The following is a 16,880-nucleotide window of genomic DNA, read 5'->3' as shown; positions in this document are numbered from 1 at the left end:
GCTGGATTTTTCACCTCCCACAGTCACAGTCTGTCCCGAGCCAAAGCAGTGCAGTGCTTAGACTACTCTTAAATGAAGGTGGCTGTGGGATTGTGATCATAAAGTTCCAACTGAGGTGGCTGCAAAAACATGGTGCTTTCCTCAGTGATAAAGCATTAATTATTAATCCTGAACATGTTGGCTTTCAGCAGGGCTAATTAGCTCACAGCAGTGTTGGGTTAAAATAACTGTACAGCAGCGTGCTGCATGCAGTGTACTAGCAAAGGTTGAGGAAGACAGCTTAGATGTGTCCAAAGAGTGGCATAGCCATGTCTGAGCAGCAGCAGCCAGGGCAGGGGTCCTGGTTGCAGCCTCTCTGCCTAGCTCAGACCAACACTTTTTCTGCTCCTGAGGACTCTGTTCCTATGGTTTCTCACTCTGCACAACACTACACATGCACATAAGTGCATTTTTTTCTTATTTAATGTAGTTTCTTTTTGTAGAAGAGTGATATTTTCATGAGAATTTGGCATTCAGGATACCAAATTTTTCTAACTCTGAATTAACACCACGTCCATTAATGGAAATGTTTTCTCCATAGAAATAATAGACCAAGCAACAAGAAAAGCATGAATAGTGAGGTTAAGTACTGTGTGCTGAAAATGTAGCGCTGTTCTGTGCTGGATATGGTCAGAGGACCAGAAGTAGTTTGATAGAAAGAGAGGTGGAAATTTGGGGGGGGGGGGGGAAGTAAGGGCTTGTGTGTACGCATCATTCTGTGGAAAGGGTAGGAGGGAATATATTGACGTCTGTAGACAAAAGATGCAAGCTAGGATTACAAAGGGCCAAGGGGAGAAGCATGCTTAGGCTCCAACAGGTACTTTGGGAGAGAGGAACAAAGTAATAGAAGTTCAGGGTGAGGCCAGCCTTTCCAGCAGCCCTGTCCACATGGCTCTCCCCAGTCATGGTCTAGGGAAAGCCCCTTGAGACCCTTGGGGACAAGGACTGCCAGAAGCACCAGCCCCACCTCTCTCTCCTTCTGCTAATCTGAAGATCGACTTGGATGCTGGTGCCTCAAATGAAGCCTCTGGGAATGCCAGGAGGTAAAAGCCACCAATAAACCCAGGAATCTAGGAGAATGTCAGCTATTGGGAGGTGGTGAGTTTGTCATCTCTAAACATATTTCAGAGGGAAAAGCTGTGTTTGTGGGAATAACAGGGTCTCTTCTGGGACTGCTGCTGACCTGAGGGCTCTGCTGCTGGGCTGGTTTGTTGGCTGTGCATGTGGTCTGTCCCAAGGGCAGTTTGTTCAGCTACAGGCCTGCAAGCAGCTCCTGCTCCGTTCATCCCTCCTCATTGATAACATGTAGCTGCCAGTTCAAAGTGTGCCTCTCCCCAGGACTTTACGCTAGGAAAAGGTGGTCATGTAAGAAATGGCGTGAAGGTGGCAGGCTGGTAACGTGCTCCCTACCCCTCTAGGGTGCCTGGAATGCCAACACATTTAACTCTGACAAACCTAAGGCCCTGACTTTTATTACAAGTCTAGTTTATGGAAGAAGTAAGTTTTTAATTCTTATTCTTTTTTGTTTGCCACCAAAATAGCATGCAATTAAGGGGAACGTGGTGTATTTTTGTATCCTCTGTATCCATCACATTTTTTGGCATTTACGGTAGTTCTGTAGCATGTTCAGCATGCGGTGTATTCTCGTTCTGTCACATCTCTTCTGCATTTCCTACAGTGAAGTGATTTCATTCCCTCTCTTCTTTCTCCCTCTCTTCTCCTTTTCCATGTTCCTCTCTTGCTTTCCAATCCAGATACCAATTCTTAGGAGCTTTCGAGAAGGCTTTCACAGGGGCATGCATCCTGCATTTTACTTTGAATTTATTTAGCTCTTGTCACAGTCTGACTTGCTTACAGGAAGAAATTCTGTTGCCAGGTCCTAGCACTGACAGCACTAGAGAACATTTTCACAGGATAGAAATAGGAGTATGTCTACAGCAAATAAAGACCTATATTAGACTTGTTCATGTCTTGAACATAATAGCAGAGTAACATTTCACCATGTGAAGGTAACCAAACCACCGTGCTCTATGCAATAATACAAACCCAGGAGACTAAGCAGCTCCCATTTCACTGTCACTGCGATGCTGCTGTTACCTCACAATTACCCCATTAAAGCTCACGTAGAGCTGCCAAAATGTGCCATGCTTATGCTTCTCTTATTGCAGTTGGTTCTGATTCCTGTGTCTCTTTGCTAATTGTCATTTTTGCAAATCGAGTGGAGACTCCCGAGCCATTTAGGCATGACCTCTGAAACGTCATTGCTAATTTATTCTCTTTCCATCACAGATCATGGAAAGACCTGGCCATATGTTCTTTTAACTCACTTATTTGTAAATTCACAGATCATGATATTTCTAGCTTCTGCTGAAAACCCTCTGCTTTTAGGACAGTTTATTGTTAACTTAAACCACCTGTGCAGGTATTACTCTGGTTTGTGTGGCTCTGTTTTGATATTGTGAGTTAGTCCAGGAAATGTTCTTCTTACCAGTTCATCCAGGGAGAAAATGGTGGCAGATGTGACTTGCTCAAAGCCAGTGAAGTTTGGTAGCAGGCTGGTCCTGCTTACATGAACCTCGTGGAGATTGTCTTGGCAGGTCCCTGCTCCAGTCTGGATTGCTGCAGAGTTAGTCTGGCTTTGTAATAAGCTCTCACCCACAGACGGATAATACCTTCTTATCCATCTTATGTGTTCAGGGTATCAGTTATGTAAAAAACATCTTAGCTATGCTGCATGGTTTCCCTTGTAGAGGTTACACGGTTTAGGTAAGTAGACTGTGTTTGAGTGTTTACTTGGAATGTGTGAAAGATTTCAGAGAAGTATGACCTTGCTGTACAACAGGATTTCTCAGTGAAAATGCTTTTGCATTAAATAGCAAAGAAAGACAAGAAGTTTGTCTGAGGGCCAAATGTGTGATTCATATCATTAGGGTGAAGTTCAGCACTTCATTTCATCATCTCATGACTGAGAGTGAGCTTATGCTTCTCCCTTGGAGCCACGATTTACTTTTCTTCTGGCCTCTTCTTTCACCTGCTCGCCAAAGGTTCCTGATGCTTGCTGCCGAGCACCGATGGGTGCATACAGAGAAGTCCCAGAGTTGTCACATCATCTTCGGGTGGCTATGGCCTTTGAGGATGGTAAGAACTGGAGCCAAAACTTGTGCCTGAGAAGGTTTGATTTTGGATTCATTTCTTCCTTCCCCAGTGTTTCTATTTTTGATTGTTTGAGGGTGTGGGCTGGGGCAGGACGGGAAATGGATGTCTGATTAGAAGTATGATTTCAGAATATTATATATAAATGTAAATGGAGGACACACAGTGTGTTCTACTGAGCTGTTCATATAGGAGAGAGCCTGCAAAGGGATGTGATAGAGAGCCTGGGTCTTCAATCACTTTTGGACAGATGAAATCATCTTCATACCTCAAGGAAGCAGGGTGAATATTCCTTTTTATTACTCAGTTATTGGGGCTGATAGAAGCTGTAGAAAGTTTGCCATCTCAGGGATGTTTTCAATGAAATTTCACATTTTAATAGGTGGGTATTTCTGAGAAATCTTATTCTTCTTCATATTGATACAATTCTGAACTGGAACAGACAAAAGAGTATTTTTTGAGGAAATGCTTACAAAAATACTGCTCTGTGTCTGGACCAGATCTATGTAACAGTTGCTAGGAGCCAAAAATGAGTGTGGCACTTAGAATCTGACTTGATGTGTGGGAACTAATTTTTATTTAGAAAAAAAATAAGATCACATGGATACATAGATATTTTGTTTGCTTTTTTCTCCCAGTTCTCCTTGCCAACTTGGGCTGAAATTAGAACAGTGTAAGTCACTAAATTGCTACAAGAAACCCTATTCTTTAATAGCTCTGACTTAGCAACCTAGAATTAAAGTTCACGTGTGTCAGATGGCATCTAAATTACTGAGGCTACATTTATATTTTTTCCTTCAGCAAAACTTAACTTTTAATTTTCAGGGCAGCCTGTTGCCCCCACTTGTGCATGTGTTATTTTTGCTGGGTGATGCTTGCATGGGGTAGCAGATCTCTCAGTGAGTTTGCTTTCTTGCTTTCCATGTGAAGATAACCAGTTACCATGCTTTCTATCCAAAAGCATGTTCATCAACTGCTCTGAATTCTATTCAGAGAAAGATATTACAGATATGACAGAATGAGGAAACTGTTTATTCCTTATCGCAGGATGTGGAATTAAACACTAGCACTTTCCTTGCGCATGTCAGAACGTGCCATTTTTTTATTATGAATGATTTAATTACCTCATGGTAATTGTTTTTCTGAGTTGTAAGAGGCACCATTATGTTTCAAATTCTTTTGGAGAAGAGATGTTGCTTGCTTGAAAAATCATAGTCTTTATGGGGATTTGTAATGAGAGAGTGCATGGGGAAGGTTCTGATTTCCCCTTGATTTAGTGTTTTTCCTTCCTGCCATAATGTTCTGTGTCTTCATATAGAGAGTTATCTGTCCTGTGCAACTGTGTCTGGGGGAAGCTGTCTAATGAAGGAGGGCCTTTGTTTAGAGGCAAGACTGGGCAAAGATTAGGATTGGTTTTGAGATCGGTAGGAGGGGAGCGAGATGGCACCATGACACTTGTGGTGTCTAAGTCAGGAAGCTGATCATCTGAACTAACTCAGCTGTGGTGGTGAAAATAGCAGGCACCTTCAGAGAGCGATTCGGAAACCCAAATTAAGTTCCTGCCTGCATTGCTCTCTGGAAGAGCATCTTCTCGCTGACTGTTGTTTCCTCTTGGTTGTCTGCTTTTGCCTATCCTCTTGTCTGTTTTGGATGTCACCACAAGCATTTTGGACCCTGAAAAGGAGGAAGAGAGAAGAACATGTCTGGATGGAGATGGGAAAGAAAAAGGAATGAACACCATTCACTTCTGACCTGGTGAATTTAGAACAAAGCAGTGGAGGCTGCCATGGGGCATGCTTGTGCATCAGCTATTCAACAGGCTAGAAAATTGGCTATGATGTATCCTCTGCCTAAGCGACTCACTCCCTGTGAGTTTGGTGAAAACCTGTCTTCTCCCTCCTAAGTGTAAACTTGGGAAAGATGCAGGAACTAAGGAATCACTGAGGAGTGTGCAGGTGAGGTGTGCCATGCCACCACTGCAAGAAAATGGGCAGTAACAGCAGGGCCAGATCCCCGTCTGTGGTTTCATAGCTCCGTTAACTTGGCTTAGATGAGCCATCCAGGAGGTGCCATCTCCATGACAATCCATCCTTGGGGCAGACAAGGAGGCACTTGCCTTTTCTTATGCTCCACTGTACCTCTGACTTTCCCATGATGCTGCTCAAACACCTCTGAAGTAAAAAGTGCGAATGTCATGGAGCCTTGTGGTTGCCAAGAAGAAACTTCAGATGTTGCAGGCACAGGGGAAATTGTGAACACAGGAAAGAATCAGGAAATCATTGGCTGGCTTGCCTGGAGAATTAGGACACCAATAAAATAAGATGGCGTTTCACGGCAGTATCCATTGCAAAGGATGTAGGCATGGGGCAGCTGCCCCAGTGGCTGGGAGTTTCAGCACTTTCACTATTACATTTGGTAAAAGTCCATCGAATATGCATGGCAATGTTAGTGGGGAGTGCCCAGCAATTGAAAGATGTTAATTTAAAGGCTTGAGTGTCGTCTTGTCTTTAATACAGATTCTTGCAATGGTACCTCATTTAATTCAGTGGATAACTAAGTGACGTAGTTATGCTGTTACAGTGAGCAATAGATTTCGAAGTATATTCTTTTGCTGAGGAGAACAAATCTTGTTATTCTTGCTGTACACAAAATCAGCGGCAGAACTGGAAATCTGTCAGTATTTCTGGGGCCTGGTCCAGCTGCTTTTGCTGCTGTGTAAGCACCTAAGGATGCTGAAGCAGAGCTGAACTGTCAGTGTGCGTGTACTCAAATAGCAATATCAAACTGGTACAAACAGCTTCAGCCTCTTTTACAAAGCTGCTTTTTAAAGAGTAAGAAATTGAACTTGCTACAGACTTTGAGATTATTTAAGGAACTGAATTTTTCATTTACAAGTATTAAGATAATTAGTATATTTATTTAATGAAGCATCATGAAAGTATTTAAGGTTTTTCTTACTACTATGGAACACTTTATAAGAGGGATTTTCCATGAGATGATAAAATATTTCCGTGTGATCCTGCTTTTGTTTTTCCTTCAATAATAATTTATAGCTGCTGACCTTTGTTGTTTAGCTCCATTACTTTCAGCCTCAAGGGTTTGCATTACTGGGTCAAATCTGTGCAGTAAGCATAAGAGTACTAGAGACGATTTGCAGGACCACAGCAGTGGAGCTGGGATCCTGGAGAGCAAATGTTGGCCCATCAGATTGCACTGGGACTGTTTATCACAGTTGTCTGCAGGTGTGAATGCTGGGGCTGCATGTGTTGAAATAGTCTCAAATTATAACTTTTTGGTGATGGATCCTGTGTAGCTGGCAGTGTTGCAAGTCGGGTACAGTAAGTTCACATCCAAAAGCCCATCAGTATTCATTTTTCTTATGTACCAAACAAACCAGAGGTGCACAGCCTCCCATTACAGTAAGTAAAATTAAGCACTATTAATTGGTTCAGACTCTATACAAGCTCCAGAACCTGTATCACTGAAGAGGTATTTTGCAAGTGAAAGATTGTTAGAAACTGCAATCTCTTCCTTCTAATGTGTATATGTGGATGAGGGATTATATTTTACCTTTTTTAATCAAAGACAGAAATTTAATTTTCAAAGTTTTGAGATGGACACGGTGAACCCTTGTGCACAAGTGAAGTATTCGGATACTTATGAGTAAGATGATAAGCCCAGCTAGGGCACTAGTCATTAATTAATTCAGCACTGCTTTAGCATTTATTTTCATGAGGGGTTTTTTGTGTATAAGAGCTGGGTAGACTGTGTTTTGCCCAAGTGGGATTTGGAAAAACTCCTGGGTTTGTGTATTTTATTTCACTATATCACTGAGCCCCCTAAGAGCAAGAGGAAATGCACAAAATAAGGTTACAGGAGTGTGCTGCAGACATAGTAATTGCTTTTTAAGTCCTTGGTCCCACAAGTCTTTGGGTTTTGTGATGCCGGATGGTCTGGCGGTGTCTCCTGGTATGTTGCCTCAATAAAATGAAATAACTTGCTTCTATGTATTTCAACCATGCTCAAAAATTGTGGGTTTGGATTTGAAATCCTTTATAAAGCTTCCGGTTCTGCAGGGAGAGAACTGTATAAGCTCACAGCTTTTGTAACTCTAATCTTGTTAGTTAAAAGGTGGCATGCTGATAGTTTCATTTCACAGTTGAATTTTTTTAATTATCTCTGAAGATGGATTTTAGCTTCTCAGTTTTGGCCATCAGGTAGCATAACCTACAACACAGTATGCAGAAAGAAACTTCAAATTGAATGTGCTTCACGTCGTCTTTTAGCTCTGAAGCTATATTTGTCTGCACAAGAAAGTTTTAACTTGACCTAAGGAAAAAAGAACAAATCAATAAATCCAATGAGGGTGTGCAATGTAGCACTGATATAAAATATGATTTTTTAAGCCTGTGATAGCAAAAATCTGTTATATACTGCTGCCTCTGGGGGAATGTAACAGCTGAATGGTTAAACACAACTTGGTTTAAATATTTTGTGTTTTAGCTCCACCATAGATAAAGGATGATATTGAAATTGATATTGACTTGAAATATCCAAGCAGTAACTTTTATGGATGTTTTATATACATACATCTCTATATATGTATGTATATATATTTAAATGTGAGATATATTTTACTACTGATATGTAGGTATGTGTATATATGTGCAAGTATGTATCCAGTGTTTGCTTTACCATATCACTGGACAATTCCTCAAGGGAAGACCCGGTCTCCTGGATATTCAGGATGCCACTCACTTTGTCTGAGGTACCCTGACCTTCAGCCAAACCCTTCCATTTGCAGGGGAGCCCTTAGGAGTGACTAAAAGACTTTTGACTTGCCTAATTACTTTTGACCTCTGAGAACTAGATTGTCTTGCAACACTGGGACTTTTCTGCTCTCATTTGTGTTTTCCTTAAATAGCAAGAAACGTACGTTCCTTTTCCCCCATCAGAGTCCTATCCTGCCTCCTTGGCCAGATTGGTCATTCTGGAAAAAATTCCTTCTTGAGCCTGAAACAGCAATCCTGGAGAGCTCCGTAACGTGAGCTCTTTCCAATGGGCTGGCCATTAGCAGCTGGGTGGGGAGAGTCACCTGGTTTCGCAGGTCTGGAGAAAAAGGCGGTAAAAGGTACCTGTGAGAAGCCATTAAACCTCCTTATGAAAACATAATTTGAGAAAAGGGCAGCCTGTGTTTAAAAGGCAGATGCAAGGAAGAAAGAGAGACTTTTCTGCTCTGGCTTTCTGAGGGTCTGGGTATGTCTGCGAGACAGGAGCAGATAAGCTGAGAAACTGGGAAACACCAGGGAAACTCCAGACAAGGGCACTCTCTTGTATTTTCACTTTAGTTCTTTAATGACTGGCCTGTCTAGCACTATGAAATATAATGAATATGAGAAAACTTAAAAGCAAAACAATACAGAAGAAAGTTTTAAGATGGCACTGGCTGTCAGTCTACAGGAAACAAAGCAAGAGCTGATCGATGGGGGACAATTGCAGACCCTTGTCCCAGAGTCTGAAAAGTGTAGCATGCAAAGGGATGTTTCAGCAAAATGGAACTAATGCTCCACATTGTTAACAATGACTTGTTTCTGGGCTCAGTAAATATGGTATGTCTGTGTTCTGTCTGGGAATAGTCTATCTCCAGGTATCTTATGTTATCAGAAATAATAGAAATCAGTATGCTTTTGGATGGAAAGTTGTGTAGGAATTTACTGCCACGTCTGTATGTTTCAACAAATTTTTCAAATAGTTCAGTAAATGGTATTTCCATGTCATATATTAATTTAGAAGACCACAGACTTTCCAGAGTGTACTATGTGTTCTTTTTAATGTTTAGTGCCTGTGTCCTGTATACAATGTTTAGGGTTAAATGCAGAGTTCATGTTGTTGGAGTAAAAGAGGCATTGAGAAATTGTAAGAAGCTTCAGGAAAACATCTTCCATATGCTTTGCTGGCTGACCCTAAAATGCAGAATATCCAATCATACAGCTTTTACATACAGTTTGCCTGATTTTGAACCCCAGGACTGAACCCCTTGCAGCTTTCTAAGCTGCTTCCATGAACGTACCAGCACTGGGCAGGTACTTGATATCTAAGCAGACAAAGGCTCTGCATCGGTGTTCTTGTGCAACTTTCCCCCTTACTCTCTGCACTTCACTGAGTTTTGGAAAGCGTACATTTATTTAAAGCCCCAGCCAAGGGATCCAAATTCTTAGCTAAAACTGAATGAAGAAAAGGTGTCATTGGTTTTTCCTTCAGGATGTACAGAAAGCAGTCTTATTCTAGATGATGAAAAAATACTGCAGTCAGGAGAAATGGAGGGAAGGGGGAAAGCAATATATTGCACTTTGAAGCTTTTAAGCTTACTAGGTAGCACAAGATGTCAAACTATTGGATGGAGGCTCGCTCCTTCCTCTTAAAAAAATTCAAGAGCTTCAGGTATAGCCATTACAAAGGGGCCTAGTTAGCAAAGAAGCTAGTCAAGGCACTATGTTCTACATGCTGCTGTTTGTGAGGCTCTGAAAGATTGCCGGGAGGAACTGTTGCAAAGCAGCTGTATCTGGTAACGTGGCTGATCTCTGCAGCCATGAGATCTGCAGTCGGTCAAACCCAGGGCATTCATCTGTTTGACTTTTTTTCTTTTCTTTCTTTCTTCTAACAACATGGGAATTGCAGTAACTGCTTCATGTAAGAACTGAGAACATCTATTACATCCTTTCTGAGGTGCCTGGTAAATATAAACTGGGTTTATTTTACCTCCGTGGGTGACTGATCCTTGGAGCCTCCCTTATGGACTGACCCTAAGCACCGAGTAGGATAAAAGACATATATATGAAAGAGCTGTGCGAGGATGTGGTATGTGTCACTCCAGAAAAGCTGGATCAGGGTGGATCTCTGGAAATTGCTGGAACCCACAATTTGTTGCAGAAGCATCTAATACTGGATTTTACAAAATTTTTGAAGACAGAGATGAAATGGGTTAGGCTGAATGCGTGTATGAGAAGATTGTTGGACACACAGCGGGAGCAGGGCCATATTTCCAAACTGTTGGTGGGGATCTTTTTGCCTTGTTTTTGCCCAATTCTGGGCCACTGCTGAGTTTTAGGAATAACTTCAAAGAACAGCAGTGTGACTATACAGAGATAAATGTTACTTTTAGACTTCCTTGGAAGAAAAGCTAAATAAAAAATCTGTAGTGAAATAACAACTTGTTCTCTTCACTATTCTCCTGTCTGCTCTTTGTCATGTATCATCTTTTTTTGCCCCTCTTAATGTCCCACTTATGCGATCTGCTGCAGGGCTAGTACCTGAGCAGCAAATGAACTGGGTAGGCAGAAGCTTGATTTTCTGTAGTTATCACCTTACACTCTACTGACACTTGACAGCTTGGACTCTCCAAATGCATGAAAATGATGGCAGTTACATTTTCTTATCTATTTTTACTGAAATGCTATTTTGCTTCTGTAGCATTGTTGGTGTCATGTATGCTTAGGCCGTGGGGCTGCGAACTGTCTCTTCTCAATTTTACATACTGCCAAGCTTGGTACAATGAGACAGTAAATAAGATTTTTTCCTCTTAGCTAAATGAGCTTTTGAGGAATTGTGATTCTACTGAGATTGGTGGGAAAATAATGGGTGGCATAAATAATGCTGAGGAAAGGGTAATGATTTTAAGATGGCCAGTAATAGGGAGAAATTAAGTATCGGCACAGTTTAGTGGCTATCATTTGGGATTGTCTGAGTCAAAAAATAATTGCATAGAACTGATATCCAAAATATTCTGTAGAAAATCTGGGAATGTCTACTTTTTGGTGATTGTCCTTGTAGATGATGAAACGTGGACCATGCATTCTGCTATTCCTGATACCTGGTCTGATGACAGAGGTGGTTAGCTATTGCCTTGCTGTATTTGCTAAATGGTGTGGGTTGTCACCAGTACTGCTGTGGGTTTTTTTTAGTCTTCTCATTTTTGAGGAGAGAACATAAACTTCTTTTATGTTTAGTTTTCATTAATCTAGTGGTTTCTGGAATAGTTTGGGGATCTAAACTTGCAGTTTGGTTACATTTTGATGCAGTTTCATAATCTGTTAATCAACATTCTGACAAATGAACAATGAACATTTTGTAAGTATTTTTTAGCCACCATGAATTATCCAAATTATTTTAAAATTTTTGTGTGTGTTTGCTCCTGCCTGGGTTTATCACTTAAAAGAATGTATTATCTTGTCATTCTAATCTTTATAAAGATGTGTTCTGTTCTGTCAGTTATCTTGAAAGATTTCTTGGCTTTGGTTTTAATTTGTATATTGTTTATAATCACAAGATATTTTGCATCTTGGACTTCTTCAAGTTATCTCTGAAGATACGTGGTTTCTCCTAGCTTCTGGAGTGTCATTTCAAAATGCACAGCAGGTCAAAACTACTGCATATTGAATGCTCTATGCAGTGTTTCCCACTGCAGTAAGTCATAACTGGTTAAATGGCAAGCCCTGGAGGATTTGTCAGTTATTTCTAAGAAGTTCTAAACATCAGTAATATGTACATAATTAATCACTTATTTCTGCTCCTGAATATTTAAGAAACTACCCTCCTGTGACTTACAGGACCTTGCTCTGATAACTGGAATTGAAATGTATTCAATACAGAGTTATTGTTTTCAATCCTGAGTTTACACTTTCATAAGTTCTGTTATTCCTCTTGTGGATCAGGGCAATTAAACGCAAAATCATATGTCTGAATACCCTGGGAGGATGTCTGAACATCTGCTAGGGAGTCTGTGAGCATCACTGTGGCTAACACTAGCCATGGTCTCCTCTGGCTTCAGTACCCATGAAATGCTTCAGCACCTTCAGCCTCATGAAAAGAGGATGTCTTGTTCACTCAGAGGATGATTTGAAAGGAATTCTGATAACTTATCATCTTTTTTTTTTTCTTTTTTTTTTTTCTGATGCTGATATGTCCCTTGATCTAAAAGAGTGAACAAACAGTGCTGTATCAAAAGTGGCAAATTATAGTAAATTAGGTGCCTCTCTAAATGCCAAGGAAAAAAAAATCAAAGGTATCTAGAGAAATTCCAAATGCAGCCAAAATACTACTTTGAGATTCATTCTGTGAAAGGACAGGCTAATGAATTTAGGGCTTGTAATCCAACATAAATCAGAACTGAGAGGGGAAGGCTAGTAAAGCTCTGGGAGATGTAGGGGTAATAAAGGACTAAACAAATAGGCATGACTATGTGACATGATGAGGCAGCAGAAATGACAACTATAATAATGTGTCAGTGCTGAGCCCTGCAAGAAAAGAGCAGAAAAATGCTGCTTTCTGTGATAGCAAGAGTGGATCAGGAATAGCAGTTTCATTTTGGGGAGCAACATTGGAAAAGTGTTAGGGAAGAGATGGGAGTTAGGAGGATTTGTGATGGCTCTAGAACAGAGGTATTTCTGGGGGTGGTCGGTGTGGGTGTACGCACAGAAAATGGCAGAGCCAGGGAAGTGCCTTAAACAGAGAAGAAATATCAGGCTAGAGGAGGTAAAAACTATATGGCAAAAAAAAAATCAACAAAACCAAAGTTGCTAATCACAAGGTATGTTAATTTTTGGACATCCCTTCAGAAGGTGTGAGGGCAGGACTTCTGCTCTGTGCCTTGATACTCAGCTCTGGAAAGCATGCTGCACGCTAAGGTACTCCATGTAGATTGTAATTTGGGAGAGGTATTGACTGGATGCCCTCATAGGTCTTTTCAGTCCCAGCCAGTAGATTTCATAAAAGTCAAGGAAGGAACAAGTGTGAGTACTGTGTCAGTGTGATATAATCTGCTGTTACCATAGATACCTGTGACTGTACATAAACTTTATGGCTTAGGTCTCTATGAAAAGCTGCTGTGGCTTGATTTCCTTTTTGTGCGAACAGCTTGGAATATTTGGAAATAATTACAATAACTTGTTATCCATATAGCTTACCATTATAACCATCTTATGAAATCAGATTGTAGTTGGAAGTAAAATCCTGGAAGAGACAGAGGGCATTTGTGTACTAAAACTAAAAATCAGATTTGCCAGATATGTGCAAGCAAAAAATTGCTAAGGTAGGCAGGCCTGCATTCTTGAAATTACCCATATTTTACCTCCTCATGACAGACAAGTCCCTTCTTTCTCTAAGCCATCATTATCTTGTTGATGTGGACCTTTTTTGTAAATTGCTTTGAAATTAGCTAATGAAGGATGGTAGACAAGAGATGAAGATCTCTGTCAGGAAATGTGTGTTTTAGCCTTCAATAGGTGGGAGGTGTGAAGGGAAGGTTTACAGCAGTGCTATGAATATGTTCAGAATATGTGTAGCCTGATCTTTTATTGCTGGAAGTGGTAGAATAGGAATTGTTTTGATTGCAGTCATTTCTATGGTAGTTACAGAAACATTGCTACAGGGTTAAGAAAGGGAAATGAAAATTGTGATTTACTATGGTGAATAGAAGGCAGGGGGAGGAGATGGGAGGCAGGAACAGGTAAAATAAACAACACTTGTTGATGTAGAAGAGAAGCACACTAGCCCAGAGTGGTGAACCTGAGGGACTTCTGTAAGCAAGTCAGAATTTTGGCTCATCATCACAGCCTAGAAAAAGCCCCAAAAATTGTAGGAATTTAGAAGAGGATACAGCTTTCTGCATTTATAAATTTGTCCCCGATAGTGCAGGGAAACAGATCTTACCTTCCATACATGATCAGTTTCCATTGTATGTTGTATATTTTGCCCCAGCTACTAATTTTGCAAGACTGTTCCTGCTGTGATGGCTAGAAGTTTCTTCTGGTTTTATTGGTTACTAGTAGACACTCTGGCTGCTCTTCGCCCTCTGTAAGATTACTAAAACTGCAGTTGAAGAGAGGAAAACAGATTCCTCCTTGGCTGGATGCTCAACCACCTTGCTTGCAAGACACAGTATCTGATTTTTTTCATGCCTTCCACATCTGATATAGACTGTTTGTGATACAAACCATCATGGTGGCTGGGTCCCTCCCTGGGTCCCCAAGGACTGCTGTCTTGGAATTTGACTGTATCTGTTCCTTCCCTTCAGGAGATAAACATTTTGTGGTGGAAACGATCTCAGTGGGGAAGACCAGACCCTGGTACCTTGTGGCAGTTACCTTGAAAAGGACATATATGCCCTACGAGGCTTTTCTTAATTTACTGCAAATATTCTTGGGATTTTGCATTGGGTGGCTGTTCTACTAATGCCGACACTGGCCAAAGGTGTAAGACCCAGGCAGTGATTTCCCTTTACACTCTCTTAAGATTTTCAGTTATTAGAGGATGCTGAACAGCTAGGGACAGATAATGTTACAAACAATTAAATTATTTTTTCCAACCTGAAGAAAAATTTTCTTGTAGAAAGTAAAACAGAGTTGTGAACTGTGTTGGATGGTCCTACAGCAGCATGCTGCCCATAAGCCAGTGGGGACAACAATTCTCTACTTTAGTTTCTTGTATTTGTGGTTTCTGCGTCTCTTGCATCTGAACGCTTCAGTGCCAAGCACACTGCTGTGAACATTCATGAAAATGCCTAATTTACTGCTACATCCAAAATGCATATGTCAGTTAAGAAAAAAAACCCCAACAAACAACAACTAAGCCTTCCATATGGAAACATTATTCCTCTCTTTTCATAAAAACCAATCTGTTCAAAAGTGCTTCCCTCTAGGGCAGAGAAGCTGCCAGTCTTCAGGACAGAAAAATTATTTTTTGTTATCATTCAATCCTGTATGTTGAGCTCTGTAAATTTATTGTCTTGGTGTGTAACACTGAGCTTGCTTTATATTTTAGTAGCATAAGCTATAATTTTTAGTGTTTGGAAGTCAGAGACTTCAGAACTGTCTTCAAGGTTATGGAGGTTTTTTTCCTTCAGTAATCTATACTATTATTTTGCCAATTGTGGTTTGTGGCTGGAGCTCCAACCCTTTCGGGAAGGTAACGTGTGTTGTACTTGGCCACAGGCTGTTCAGTTGTTTGCTATGCCCCAATGTGTATTTCTGATACTGGCTGTAAAATGTTTTGGGATGAGATGGCGTAGTGTTGCCTTTCTTCCTACAGATCGACCTCAGAGGGAGGGATAGATGTGAAAATGAGCTCTAGGATCGCAGGTGTGTTTTAACCCTTTGCAGACTTTGATGCTGTGGGAATACTGTGTGAGCAGAAGCAACATGCTGAGCAGAAGGTCACTGCAAAGTCGGGGCATAATCAATTGTGCCAGAAGAAAGTTTCATACAGAGATCTCAGTCCATACATTAACTTAGATTATTCCAAACCTTACATTAGCCTGGACTGCAAGAGGGATCACTGGTGACATCCTGGCAATACCTAAACTGATTTCAGAGGGCTTAGCTTGCTAGGCTTGTGTATGCCACCTGCATTCAGAGCTCTTTCAGGCTGGGAATAGGCAGATTTCAGAGGCAAAAGGAGCTTGCGAACCTCTCTGCAGCCTGTGACAGAAATCCTGCTGAAACTTGAACTGAATGCTGTGTTACTGAGTCAGTGAAAAGAATTCATCAAGAGTTGTCCTTTCCCCTAGATGGCTTGAGGACTGGCTCAGGATGTGGCTTTGCCTTGTGCAAGCCTTGAAGCAGTATGTTTTGTAGAGATGATGGAGTAATTGAATTCAGCAGTGTTTCCTGTATTGCTGTCGGGCTTGATGCTTGTCAACTGGGGCTGATGCCCAGGGTGATGTGGTCCAATGTCTGAGCCTTTGCTCTGCCTGTGGGATGTGCTGGGGAGAGCTGGACCCACCTGAATTTCAGGGCCAGGCGCCTCTGACAGGTGATCTTTCTGAGATAAAGGTCAATTTAAAATGTCCAAAACCAATGACAAGCAAGAGATGCAACTTTCCACTGTGGACTTTGGTGGCACCATGCTGAACACAGGTAGCGTGTGGCATGAGATGGTGACACAGCAGCCTCCCAGGCCAGAGGGAGTACCAGGGTTGGTGTGGAAATGTCCACAGTGTCTGCCTAGAGTCAACCCAGGCCAAAAATGCTGCCAGTTGTTGCCTCCAAGGTAGTAGTCTTTGGCTCATCAGTGGAGGGATCCTGGCTGTATGTGTGTGGTTTTGAATAGCCAGGTCACCAAAACAAGACAAGTAGCAACTCAAGTTGCTGGCACAGACAAACAGCACGGAAATCCCTATAGAAACTTCTGAGGTGATTGCAAACATGAATGAGAGCCAGGATTTCATCGAGGTGTTTTATACAAAGGTCAAACTTTTTTATTTAAAAGGGAGGGGAATCACCCAACTCTCCTGGGACTGTGACTTGGGACTACTTAGGGATGGGGGCATGAAGCCTGGATGAATACAGATGTTATCCTACTTAAATGCCCAAATGAATAAAATAATGAATGTGTCTGGAAAGAATGAAAGCAAAGCAGGCTGAGATTTAGTCACTCGGGATCGCACATGTTCAGGGAATGTCTCATAAAGTTCATGTTACTTCTCTTAATGCTGCTGGTACAGCCTGGAGCCTCTGATTTTACTGGAGTGGAGTGGACAGGGGGGAAGGTGTCCGATTTAGACACTGAAAACCATTTTTGAAATCTAAACCTGCACATTTCTGTATTGCTTATAATCATGGTAGCTTGTCCTCTTGTTTGAGTATGCTTTTGAGGAAAGCTGGCTCTTTCTTTTTCATAGCCATAGCAACAAG

General features: G+C 41.3%; 1 protein-coding gene across 12 annotated transcripts in view; it reads left to right on the top strand.

Moving 5' to 3' along the window:
- The window catches only part of HTR2C (5-hydroxytryptamine receptor 2C), a 242,138-nt gene that overhangs the window by 87,391 nt on the left and 137,867 nt on the right, over positions 1–16,880 (top strand). The window contains exon 1 of one of the 12 annotated variants that reach the window (XM_054839535.1): positions 3,089–3,177. The exons of 10 other annotated variants lie outside the window; for them this stretch is intronic. The gene's annotated coding sequence lies outside the window, so the exon portion shown is untranslated. Of the gene's footprint in view, positions 1–3,088; positions 3,178–16,880 lie in introns of those variants that run through there. One more of the 12 variants, XM_054839544.1, reaches the window with a different exon arrangement.

Source organism: Grus americana, chromosome 12 (genome assembly GCF_028858705.1).
Source record: "Grus americana isolate bGruAme1 chromosome 12, bGruAme1.mat, whole genome shotgun sequence".
Classification (NCBI taxonomy): domain Eukaryota; kingdom Metazoa; phylum Chordata; class Aves; order Gruiformes; family Gruidae; genus Grus; species Grus americana.
This window is presented reverse-complemented; position numbering and strand designations above follow the sequence as displayed.